We start from the raw sequence: 13613 nt of genomic DNA on the forward strand, positions 1-13613 counted from the left end.
CACTGCTTGTGCTAGCTTATCATCACATGTTCAGTTCTGGCTCAATGAATGTAGAATTTAGTAGGTTAACTGAAATTGACCCAAAAGAAAGATCATTGGAATATAAGATTATGTGCTCTTTGTGCCAGTGATGGACTTGACAAATCCTTGCTCTCGTAAATGTATACAAGCTGGAAGAATCTGGTTTTTCCAACAGAGAAAAGTTTCACTGATTGGAAAACAGGCAGGCATGATCATGACCGAAGAGAAAGTTAGTTTGAAATTAAATTAAAGTAGACTGATCAGCCAATCTCCATCACAGAAAAGGAACTCCACATTGTGTTTAGAAAAAATTTACTTTAGAAATGATTTGACTATTCTATCTGTATCCTTTGAAAAAAAATATCCATTTCTCATTATAGAATCCAGTTCCCAACCAGTACATATTTAATGATCTTTTGAAATCAAGTTCGGTCATAGAATATGTGGCAACTTGAAAAAGACACCCAAATGACTTTTCTTAATTTTTAAGATAGTGCTTGATTGGGCTGGCAAAATTTATGAGCTGGCAAAATTTGACCAGCAAACCTGACACAAAATTAATAGGTTATAAGTTAAAATTAAATAAGTTCATGGCATATTTAGGTTGACACAGGGCCGGCTCAAGGCCTAGGCAAGTTAGGCCTAGGCCTAAGGCCCCACCAAAAAAACAAAATTTTCCTTAGAAAAAAAGGCTCCACTTTTCATAATTAAAGGCCCAAATTTTTATAAAATTATATATATTTTCTAAAGATTGTACATTTCTTTTTATTAGTGATGTTAAGAATATTACAAAGTTTACTATTGGCTTACAAATTGCCATGTTATTAATCATAAAAAAGTGATATAAACATTCATTAGTTAAATTAATGAAGTTCATCAATGAGAGACAATGTCACATTATATTTTGAACATTTTATAGTGCTTTTAATTGGCGCATTTTTCTTTTTCATTTTTATTAAGACTCTCAAAGTACAAGATCAATAGAACCTTAACTCAATTAAAACCCTAAAACATTTCAAAAAGATGTTGCAAATGTGTTAAATCATCAATTATAGATTAATCTCCCCTAATAGTTTGAGACTGATTTTTGTAAACTAATATCCTACAAAACCACACACCAAATAATATCTATCTCTCTCTCTCTCTCTCTCTCTCTCTCAAAATCAAAATATAAAATTAAAAATTAGATTACAACGTTATTTAACTATGCATCGTCTTATATTCAAAATAAAGTATCTTTTTCAATCGCAATATATTTTTATTTCTTTTTATTAATATTTATAGTTCAACTATGATATTCAATTCTCTATATGAAATTAACATTAGTCTTGTTGGTATTATTTATGTATTTAATGTATCAAATTAACCTTAATTTGATTAATATTAAATAATTTTGTTTAATTAATATTTACGTATTAAAGGCCCCGCATAAATTTTTCTCCTTAGGCCCAAAACTATGTTGGGCCGCCCCTGTAGCCTTTGCTGGCTCAAGTCTTGACCTCTAAAGCTTGGTACATTTTTGTAATCCTATTTGGCTCAAGTCAAGCTATTTATAGATTACGAAAATTACAAAAAAGATTGCTTAGAGTTTTGGGTCTTACGGAATTACTAATTTTCTGCCCCAATTTTGTTTTAGGCACTGTTGTTCTGCTAGGGTTTTTCAGCGATTCCCTTTTGTTCTGTTAGGGTTTTTCAGCAATTTAATTTTGATTTTTTCTTTGCTCTGTGATGAATATGTGTTTTTCATTCTGCTATGCATGTTAATTTTCATTTTGTTTTTTTTCTTTTTTCTTTTTTGGTTGGTTCGGTTATGGTTTTATGGTGAGATTTAAGTTTTGTTGTAATTGGTTTTGTTATGGTTTGATGTGTTGTTGAATCCATAAATCAGACTCATCAGACTTTGGTTCTCTGACATTTGATTTGCAAATTTTAGGTTTGGTTAGAAAATTTGCATTCAACATTTGGCAAAAGGGTATATTTCCTCTGTTTTACTGCTTAGGTATTACTTTTTGGGTTTAACCATCTTTATTTTGCTTTATTCATATTACCTCTGTTTCTGTTACGTATTTCCTCTGTTTGGATGATTAATAGGCAAAACATATTACCTCTATTTGGACAAAATACAGTTAAGTGAAAACTTTCATATTACCTCTGTTTCTTAAACTTTCAAATTACAAAAAAAAGATGATTAATAGGCAAAACATATTACCTCTGTTTCTGTTAAATATTGTCTCTGAAACTTTCATTTTCAAATAGAGGCACGTTTCTGTTTTGCTTGGGCTATTGGGGAAACACTACTTTTGGAACTTAAAAAGCTTTAACCAATGGGTTTAATTTTAGCCCCAAAAAGTAGTGGTTATTTTTGCATATTCACTATAAATAGGATTAAGCTTCAACTTGGGTTGGTGATTTCCCTTTACCTTTTTTAAACTTAAAATTTTCTATCTTAAATGGGGTACAAGTTTTCTTATAAAAAAAAATGGTGTTGGGTAGGAAATAAAAGTCATAGCTTCCACCATTGTGGTGGTTTTGGTACAGGTATGCTTGCTTTTCATTGCAAGATATTTTGGCCTTCCTCAATGATACAAGGTTGCTTATTTTGTTCTCTTAATGCTTTTGTCTCTCTTTAACTTCTGTTTACATATGGTATATTTTATTAACTCGTTTGATTTATATATGATTAATGTTACTAATGTTGCAGATAGTTACTATTTAAATTAAAAAAAGGTTTGGGAGAGGTGGGTTAGGCTGATTTCAAGACTTAAACTTGGAACACATTGCTTAAGGTAGACATAACTTGCCATCGCAATGTCTTTTATTTTAATTTTCTTTATAATTTGTAGGATTGGCCTTTGATTCTATAGGTTCCTTGAACAAATTGAATTTGAGGAATTGTTACCCTTAAAACATATATTCTAATGCTTTCAATTGATCATTTTTGACAACCTACATAGTTATTAACCTTTTTGTCTCCTTCAACTTATAACTTATAAGTTTTTGTGTCCACATTGATGCCAAATGGTGAAGTTTTAAAAAGAAAAGAAGGTATATTCTTGATGATGTGTTATTCTATTTAATGGTATTTTGTTATATATTTGCTTCTCATTGGATATTGCATGATAGTGGTAATGTTTTTTAGAGACTTTTAATTATTGATTTCGTCCTTTTCAATGTTGGGCTTTTCTGGGTTTTGCATATAATGCTATTCTTAAAATTTTAGTTGATAATCTATTTGAGTGATGAGGGGAAAAATCAAACATCTTGATTTGAATTATATGGAGTAGCAAGTAATAGGTAAATGATTCCAAATTTTTGTAGCATACCCTATTATAATGTTTTGAAGATAAAATGCTAAAGATAGTCTTTTTCTTTCTTTTTTTTAAGAAAATATTATGCAGAGGGTTGTAATTTAGTGCTAGAGTTTTTTAATCACATTTATGATGAGTATTTTTGCTATATGTTATGTATCTTAAGCAAGTTTAGGGGTGGTATTGTCAAATTTAAATCTTGAAATCTTTGTGAACAAGTAATTTTTTTGTTCTGCCTCCAATCTATGGCTGTGGCATGTTCTTTTTTATTTCAGGGTAAGGATTCTACAGATTTCTTAGAGCAATGCAGGATTGAGGTTGTTTAATCTTGGCTTTTGAGTAAAATTTGGTTGTCAAAATTGCATCATATTTGTTTCAAATAAAAAAGATATATGTTGCAACTAACAATGGCAAAATTGCTGATTTATATGCAATCATTAAATTGTTGAATTTTGGTTAAAAGGTTGATATAAACCTAATTTTTAGCATCTTTCATAAGAGGAAGAGCAAAAAACTTTAGGTGGGTTTATTTTCTCATTTTCCTTTACTTTTATCCTCCCAAATGTGCATACTCTAAATGTGGTACATCTATTTTGTTATGGGTCAATTACATATCCAAAAAAATGTACAAGGTAGATTCTTCTTAAGAGATGCAAATACTTTACTTTTATCCTCCCAAATGTGCATACTCTAAATGTGGTACATCTATTTTGTTATGGGTCAATTACATATCCAAAAAAATGTACAAGGTAGATTCCTCTTAAGAGATGCAAATATTCAATTTCAAAAAATATTCAGGTTCTTAAGAGATGCAACACAACAACCACCTCTCTCTCTCTCTCTCTCTCAATAGTGGAAAGTGATGATTTTAGCAATTGTGTAAATTGACATTATGTTGCCTTTTCAATCCCATTGAGGTCTAGCATCTTTGTACTAGCAATGTTAGAATTTAGATGCATCTTGGACATCAAGAATGATTAATGTAATTAATGAAAGATATTTGATTGAACAAGTATGGAATTAACTATATTTGTGTAATTAATTGTATTGAATTAGTTATATATTTTCTAAATATGATCTCAAGCACTTGGTTATCACGATATCTCATTGTATGTGATAGATTTTATTACTTTGTATATGATAAGTTTTATTAGTTGGGTATATAATTTATACCAAGATATTGATTTTTTTTTTTAATTAAGAAATTTATCAATAGTTTTCATGTGTATCGTACGGGTTAGCGACTAGTTAGAAGGTGTCATGGAACTCTTATTCTCAAATCTGTGTTTACCACAACAAAAAGAAAGTTCTCAAACCTATCATTTCTTTGGTAATTTTAGGTAAGATTTATTTGGTTTTTTTATCCAACCAATTCCAATTGTTTTTTTTTTTTTTTTTGCTGATTTATTTCTAATACATTGAATGCATAATATGTTTGGATTGACTTTTTTCCTCCCTTAAATTTTGGTATAAATTTGATTTTGCCCCCTAAAGTTTCAAAAATTTGATTTATACCCCTAATGTTATATGTTTTTTAGATTTAAGTTGTCTATCAATCCATTGTGATGAAGTGTTTGTCAAGTGCCAACTAAGCTTGAAAGACATCGTTTTTTATTCAAAATATGTCATTTTGAATCTTATTAAAGCCATGTCATATATTACTGGGAATTTATTGTGATTTACATCCTTAATGTATAGGGTAATTTTGATTCTATCCCATAAATTTTCAAATTTTGGTTCATAAAACTATGTTGTTTTGAGTTGAGATGGCATTTAACGAACACCTTATTATAGCACATGGTCGAAGGGCTTAAATTCAAACAATATGTAACATTAAAGGTACATTCCAAAATTTGAAACTTTGTGGGGTAAAATTAAAACTACTCCACACTTTATGTTTGTAAATTGCAACTTGATTGAAATTTTATTTTAAATAACGGTTATATACAACATCTCTCTCACATGGGAGATAGGCCCCACAAGAATGAAACTCAACTCCGTGTAAGGTAGATGTTATATATTCTTGTTACACCAAATTGTAACTCCTTTGTAGTAGGGAATATTCTCTAAAATTATTGTACGAGATTACCACCACTTTCATAATAATTATGAAGATCACCATTATCAATATCTATTAAAAGTTGGTATAGAGAAAAAATAGTCATATACTTTTTTAAATAATGAGCAAATAAAAATAAAAATGAATTTTAGACAGTTAAGAGTTTTTTTTTTAATTGTTTTAGATAGGATAATATTCAACTTATGGGGTCTACTCATATGATTCCTATCTATCATCAAGTCAAAAAACCAATTAGTTTTTTGTGTAAGCAGAATGATTTGCATAACACTCAAATGGTTAAAAGAGAAAATAAGCTTAGGCGAATTAGGAGAATCATGACAACTTGAGTCTAAATAATCCTCAAATTGTTTTACCGCAGAAGCTTGAAGTTATTTATGTTCAAAATTTTGTTAATAAAGCAAAAATTTGAGACAATATAAGTTGGACAGTATTGCAATTTAGTGTATCAATGCCACTTAGTGATAACAAAAATGATTTTTATCAACCCTTTGGCCTGATCTGGATCCCTTCAACAATAAGGCCAAACTTCTTGGTACCAGCATCCACCCCTAAAGTATAACCCAGTTCACCCTCTTCTCCTCCCTCATTGTAAAACTCACCCAGCTTAATCTCTAAAGTCTAACCATCCATCGTTTCTGCACTTTGGACACAAAACATGCTACAGGTGGCCAATTTAAAAAATGATAAATTCTCCTAAAAAATTATCTCTTGAATATAATGTCAAAGTTGATATTTTTGTATATATATATTATAAACTATGACCTACTGCAATATTAAAATATTAATGTTTATATATGTGTGTTTATGCATGTATGTGATTGTCTCTCTTGACTATCTCTAATATTTGGGTACCACAATTTGGCCCCCCAAACAAAAATCCTGTCTCTACCACCACTAATTGAATGTTTTACGTGTCAAGTCAAATTCATAAATAGTATCCCAATGGTATGTATGATACGAAGATAGTGCAGATAGTTTTTCGCGTTTTTGAGAATAAAAAAATTAGTCAATGGAAAACTCACGATATATTTTTAAAGGTTGTTTTCCTCTAATTTTTTTTTTTTTTTGAAAAACAACTTTATTTCATACATCCTGAAACAAAGGAGTAAAGATTCAACATTTTTAAACTCATTTTAAAGGTCGCTACCAAACACACAAAAAATCAGATAATTTTTTAGAAATACCTTTTAAAAAATAACTCATTTTAAAATTAAAAAAATAATATAAAAAAACTGAGAATAGAAAATAATTTTAAACAATATAAACAATTTCACTATAACTATAAATAAGACATTAAAATTATAGTGAAAACAAATGAGAATAAACTCATCTAAGTGAGTTTTAGTTAATTTAATTGGTAAAATTTCTTGTAATAACAATCATCATAACAAATACCATAGGTTAAAACTATCTCTGAAAAAAAATTGATATTGCAAAAGACATCATAGGACAGGACAAGTCCAAAGAATGGGAGGGCTAGTCGGTTAAAAAATGTGTAATTCTAAAATCCACCAAACCTGATGGATGTGTGATGTGTCCCACGACAACAATTGTGGGACTACAGTGCAGTGGCTGGAAGGCCTCTGTCTCTAGCTTCCTTTCAAATTTCAATGGACCGGCCATTCCCCTTCATGTCAATTTGTATTTGATGGTTGAAAATGTAAAATTGAACCGCAATTATTGCACTTCAAAATCAAAACAAAAATCCTTTGGGCCTCATTGAAATCCTAGCACTTGTAGGCTTGCTTTTGTGAGAAGAAAACAAAGTGTTAAGACAAGTCCGTGATCTTGGTGGTACTACTTCAAAGCTCTTGGAATATTTTTATAAAATGCAATATTTTTTTTTTAGGGTAAACTATATATTTAGTCTCCAACATTTATGTCAAATTTCAATTTGATCCCTAACCATTTATATTGTCAATTTGGTCATTAACCTTTTGATTTTGTGTTAAAACGGTCTCTGCGTAAAGTGATGGATGGAAAATACTACTACTAATAGACAAAATAAAATATAAATTTATTGCCACTTGGACTACCATGTGTCCTAAACTAAATAATACTAATAAATAAATATATAAAACTTTAATCTCATTAATTTTTTCCTTTTTGCACTTTCTCATCTTCTCGGTTAACTTTTCTTGGAAACAACAATAAAAAAAAAAAAAAAAATCAAAACTCAAACCTAAACCCAAACCTAGACTCTCAAGCCTTTGCAACCCAAATCCCAAACCCATACTATCTACTCCCCATAATTGCACCCATAGACCCACACTCCTTCGTGAACTCAACCCAACCCACCCACATCTCCCTCTCTCTCTACCTGGACTTCCCATCCTCCACCATCTACCATCCACGACCGTCAATCCCATACACCCATCCCCTTCACTCTCTCCCCCAAAAAAGGCACAATCAAAGGCCACCACATCACCTCTCTCTCCAACCACTCCTTCCCCATCACCTACTGAAAAGAGATTTTATTGAGACTAAAATCAAGGAAGAAACATTTTTTACCAACATCGAGGTAAAATGAATGGATTTTGAAAGATTTATAGCTTGCCCTGACCAACTGGTATACTTTTCAAGGCTAGTAATGATGGATTCAACATTATTTAGTGGTTTTACAGAAGATGAAAGATCAACTTGCATGTGAGAGTGAGACTCAATTGGGATTAGGACCTCCTCTACCTACTTGATGCTTTAAGGTTGCATCTATGACTATTACTATGAGAGTTTTCTGTTTGGATGCCAATAAAATGAGATTTTCTCTTAGTGGTTGGGTTTAATCTTTGGTTTTGATTTTTATAGTAAGTGTTTGTTTCCAAGGAAAGTTTACAAGAAAGATGAGAAAGTGCAAAAAGAAAAAAAAATGATATTTAAGATGTGTTTACACATGCACTTGCTCTCTTTCTTCTTCTTCTTCTTTTTTTTTTTTTTTAGATCACATGTCAATCCAAGTGGCAATTTATGTGTTAATAAATTTATATTTTATTTTAGTCATTAGCCATGTCAGCTCTTTTCATCCATCACTTAATGACAATGACCATTATAAATTTATAACACAAGACTAAAATGTTAGGGACTAAACTGACACATTTAAAATGTTAGTGACTAAATTGATATTCAGCGTAAAAGTTAGGGACCAAATAAATTAGTTTCTTTCTCAAATGCTATAAATTATATGTTGGTCTTTCCTTATTAAACATTTTGTATTTATGTTTTTGTAAAGGAAAAGATTTTGGCTGTAAAACATAACTGGCATATGAAAGGGTATATGACCGTTGGTTTCATTTTAACAAAGCTTTATATGTAAGATACTAGCATAGAATAATTTCTTTAACTAATTTGCAATAATAGGCAAAGTAAATTAGCCTTTTATACTAATAGTTAATTTTCATCAAAATAATTTAATGGTTTTTTTTACCATAAGCGTTGTAGATACAGACCACAATTTATCTATAATATAATCTAATACAATATATAAAAGTAGGTGTCTTTCCTTGCAATTAAGGAGGTGTCATGTTAGGAATAGAGACCACTTTAAAAACAACCATGTATAGAGTTTAAACTTTAAAAAAACCATACGGTGTACTATTTGGAAAGTCTTCTTTTCATCAAACGTATTTATAAAAACACAAACCAACTTAAAAAAAAAAAAAAAAAAAAAAAAAAAAAAAAAAAAAAAAAAAAAACACACACACACACACACACACACACATGCACACGCGCACACGCACACAAACCCAAACGCCGTATTCCCAATCAAAAGTTCAAACTCACTCTAAATTTCATTTCTTCTCTGCAACTCCATATACATGTAGGTCAAAATAGCGTGTTCCAAACCAACAAATAGGCGACAAAAGAAAATCCAAAAAAAAAAATGTGAAAACTTAAAACTTTGTTCGTTTTTTGCAACAACAGATGATTCAGAAGGTAGGCATGGTTTTTTTTTTTCCCCTCTTATTTCCTATTCAATTACTGTTTCAAATTGTATAAAATTATTCACAGATCCTTTTTCCCTCTGCTAAATGTAATTTTCTAGGGTTCTTCTTTTATCCCTATTGAAAAATATATGGGTTTAGTAGTTTATATGCCATATTCCATCTTCTCAACTAGTTCCCTCTTTCTCTTCCACCTTTTTCTCTAATTGTAGATTACTGATTCCCTACCCATTGGGTCTTCCACAAAAAGAATCTCTCAATATAGGTTTAAGGTTTGGCTACCTGTTACCCTAATTTCCCATTTATTTTGCTCAATTTATTGAGTCCTGTTTTCATTGATTGTTGTATTGGTTAGATTTTAGTTTTGGTTGGCAGATTTTTGTTAGGTTTGAATTTTCTTTTTTTGTTTACCTTCATGGTTTGTCAATTACTGTAGAATGTAGATTTATTGATGATTTCTCTCAAAGTGAAATCATGGTTTTCCTAAAATTATTTACTGCATTTCTTTCATAAAACAAATAGATAGATAACAAAGATTTTGTTAAATACTGTTTTGTTGCATTACTCAATCAAGGTTTAAGGTTTGGCTACCTTTTTCCCTAATCTCCCATTTATTTTTACAATTTCTTGAGTTCTGTTTTGTTCAATTGTTGTATTGATTAAATTTTGTTTTTGTTTGGTAGATTTTTGTTAGTTCGTTCTTTTTTTTGGTTTGCCCCTAAAATTTGAATTGATTTATGCTTTGTGTAGATCTATGTTTTGTTTAATTGTTCTCAAAAGAAAAAAAAAATTGAACTGTTAATTACTTTTCAAATGGAAACAACCCTTGATTTTAATATTCATGTTTGTAACATGGATGGTTTAAAATTTGAATGTTCAGAGAGTACAATCGCCTTTGTTGTTTTTCTTCTTGATATTTAATTTTATTATTATTTCTCTATTGATATATTTCTCTATAGATATATATATTTTCATTGTTTTGCACCTTCTGGTTTAATTTATGTTGTATCATTTTACACACACACACACACACAAATACAACACAACATTTTCTGTTTTTTTTTTTTTTTTTACACACACACACACACACACAAATACAACACAACATTTTCTTTTTCTTTCTTTTTTTTTTTTTTTTTAAATATTTTGTAGAAGGCGCTCATCATCTGTGGTATTTTGCATATAAACAGTTTGTGTAAATATCACATACAAAACAATTTCAAAAGAAAATGCTAAAAAACTTTAAAGATTTTATGGTTTTTGGTTTTTGGTTTTTATTTGGAGAATCAATTAGGGGTTAATTATTGAATCGTTCTTGTTTGTTCGTTTAGATCCCTTAAACTAGATTGTTTAACCTAATATATTAACCAAGTGATTACTTAGATTAATTATTCAAATCTAGTTTAAATACAAATAAATCATATCATGCAAAGATGCGAAAAAGTAAATAACACACAATATAATGACCTAGGAAAACCAATGAAACAAATCGTTTCAAGGTAAAAACCTAGAGAGGATTTAACCTAGCTATCCTCAAGGTAAACCAAATCTACAAAAAGAGAATTGAAGTTTTTACAATCAGATTTAACCCTGAATCTATTACTACCTCTAGTAGTAACTTACTGACACAACCACATGCAAGCTCTAAATCCAGAGGCTCCTTCTCTTCTGGGATTTACAGCAACACAAGTTGCCTTGCTTATGACTTTGAGATCCCACTCAAATGTTTCAGATCATCAATAGATGTTGATCTTGTATGCAACAACTTCTACAACACCGGATCTTTTGAAATTCTTCAAGGAATATTACCGGTAGAAGACTAAAGAATTTTGGGTACAAAAACCCTAGATCTACAATTGGAGGCACAAGATGCACTCCTTTCTCTCTCTCAAAGCTCTAAAAACATAGTTAGGGTTTTCCTTTATATACTAGAAGTGTTTCACTTGAAACCCAACACATTTAAGCAAAGTTTGGGCTGAAATAGAATTTTGCAGAAATTTCATGTCTGCGATTTTCAATTAGTCGGATATAACTTTCGATCAGCTGGATTTCACTGAATTTGAATTCTTTAAATTTCAATTGGTCAGATCTAATTTTCTATCGATTGGATTTCATTGAATTTTAACTCTTCTTTCTACGACTTGTATTTTTCTTGTGTTTTGACTTGTAATACATCGAGCATTATCTAATTAAACCTATAGATCTAGGAATCTATTTCTAGACAAGTTTGTACTCACGGTTTTCCAATTGTTCTAAACTTTAGAACCTAACAATTGATGAAAAAACACATGGAAAATATAGTTTTGTATCTCATACAAAAACACGTAATGGAATATGAACAGATATACTTCATTCATGTGAGATAGCATGTAACATCTGAGTTTTGTATACAAAGAATGAGAGAGCGTACCTTGATGTAGTGAAATTCAAAACAAATGAAGATTGATCTTGAGATGCCTTTCAATCTTCACTCTAATTCCATAGTGTGCCCAAGATGTGTGGTCTCTCAATCAGTTCTATATGTGATCTTTCAACAGAATAATCAAGTGTCTCCTTTGAGAAGAACTCTTATTCTTTCTTCTTTTTAATCACACATATATTGCTGCACTTAGGCTGTTACATTTATTTAATAACTCTTATTAAATAAATAACTGAATATCTAATTGGGTTAGCCTTTTGGGCTAGCCCAATTGGGCTTTAGTGTGTGGCTTGGAGTGGGACCAAAAGGGACAAATAAAACTCTAACTCCAATGGGCTTTAGATTTATCTATCAACTCTTAACAAGCCCAAAGTTACCATTAATTATATTTAATATTACTATATAAATATAATTGCACTCTAGGCCTTATTAATAAATTAAATCCCAAGACTTTATTAAACATTTAACCATTTCATGAAAATATTCGTAGTAATACAAAGTCATAATATTTAACTGTCATTTTGTAAATTACTACCTCTTGATCCTTGAGCACTCAGTTTAATCCTTTAAGTTATTCATGTATATTTTATGAAATATAATTTCATAAAATATAAACTTTAGTAACTCTTTACTAAAGTGGTTTGGCCTAACACTCTGAATAACCAATCCTATTAAACTTATCTCAAAGGAATATTTTATATCTCTATAAAGAGTCTATGAATTCCATCTTGAGAATATGTGTTCCTTCAACATTACGTGTGGTTGCACAACATACTGAGGTTTTGACTGTAGATCTCACTCCTGAAATATTAAAGTAACCTACATTTCATGATTGGGTTTACTATTCTCTCAGAATTGAGAGTTTATGTAAATGAAAAGTCGTGAGATTTATTATCGTTTGACAGTTGTTGATAGAATAATAAATCTCACAATGGTCTATTTCAATATGTTTTGTATACTTAAAACATATTAACATATCAACTAGAAGTCTCCACTTTCATGATCAAGACAAATCATCTTAATTGATATGTTATAGTCTTCGCATATGAAATGCCCAATTTCATCACCGACTACGAACTAAGATTTTGAGTTTACAAAGAACTTGTAATTTATATCTTCTATGACTAAATCACATATTATGCATCTCAAGGACTATATGATAATGTCCAAACATTCATGCTACCATTATTTTACATAATAATAAAACAAGTTTATTACTTAGAACATAATGTCATACATAATGTCATACATAGCATACAATAGAATTTTAGGACACTAATCCTAACAATCTCTCACTTACCCTTAAAGACTATTGCACACTAATCTAACTCCCATTCCCTCCAAGTGTGACTCAAAAGTCTTCTGGGGCAAAGGTATGGTAAAGGGATCTGCCAGATTATTTGCACTATCAATCTTTGCTGCTATCACATCTCCTCTAGCCACAATGTCTTGAATGATATGATACTTTCTTTCTATGTACTTTCTTTTCTTGTGATTCCTTGGATCTTTGGATTATGCAATTGCTCCACTATTGTCACAGAATAAAGTGATTGGAACTTACTCCATTCTCATGACACCAAGATCAAAAAGGAATTTCTTAAGCCAAACAGCTTATTTTGTTGCTTCACAAGCAACAACATATTCAACCTCCATGGTGGAGTCAACAATACAAGATTGCTTAACACTCCTTCAACTTATGGCTCCACCTCCCAAGGTGAACACACAAACTAAAGTGGACTGTCTGAAATCACGATTTGATTGAAAATCAGAATCTGTGTAACCAATAGGTATCAAATCTTCACATCGATAAACTAGTCCCTTGTTCTCCTTAGATACTTGAGAATATG

General features: G+C 30.4%; 1 long non-coding RNA gene across 2 annotated transcripts; it reads left to right on the forward strand.

Annotated features, from left to right (window-relative positions):
* Nucleotides 1-1501: 1501 nt before the first annotated feature.
* Nucleotides 1502-4412, forward strand: LOC136069489 (uncharacterized). Of its 2 annotated transcripts, none has more exons than XR_010630698.1 (2): nt 1502-2610; nt 2723-4412. It is a non-coding gene; the product is annotated as an uncharacterized LOC136069489 (long non-coding RNA). The 2 variants fall into 2 exon arrangements; XR_010630699.1 differs by having other exon boundaries at nt 1502-2559.
* The last annotated feature ends 9201 nt before the right edge of the window (nt 4413-13613 follow it).

Source organism: Quercus suber, unplaced genomic scaffold (genome assembly GCF_002906115.3).
Source record: "Quercus suber isolate HL8 unplaced genomic scaffold, Cork oak 2.0 scaffold_173, whole genome shotgun sequence".
Taxonomy (NCBI): Eukaryota; Viridiplantae; Streptophyta; class Magnoliopsida; order Fagales; family Fagaceae; genus Quercus; species Quercus suber.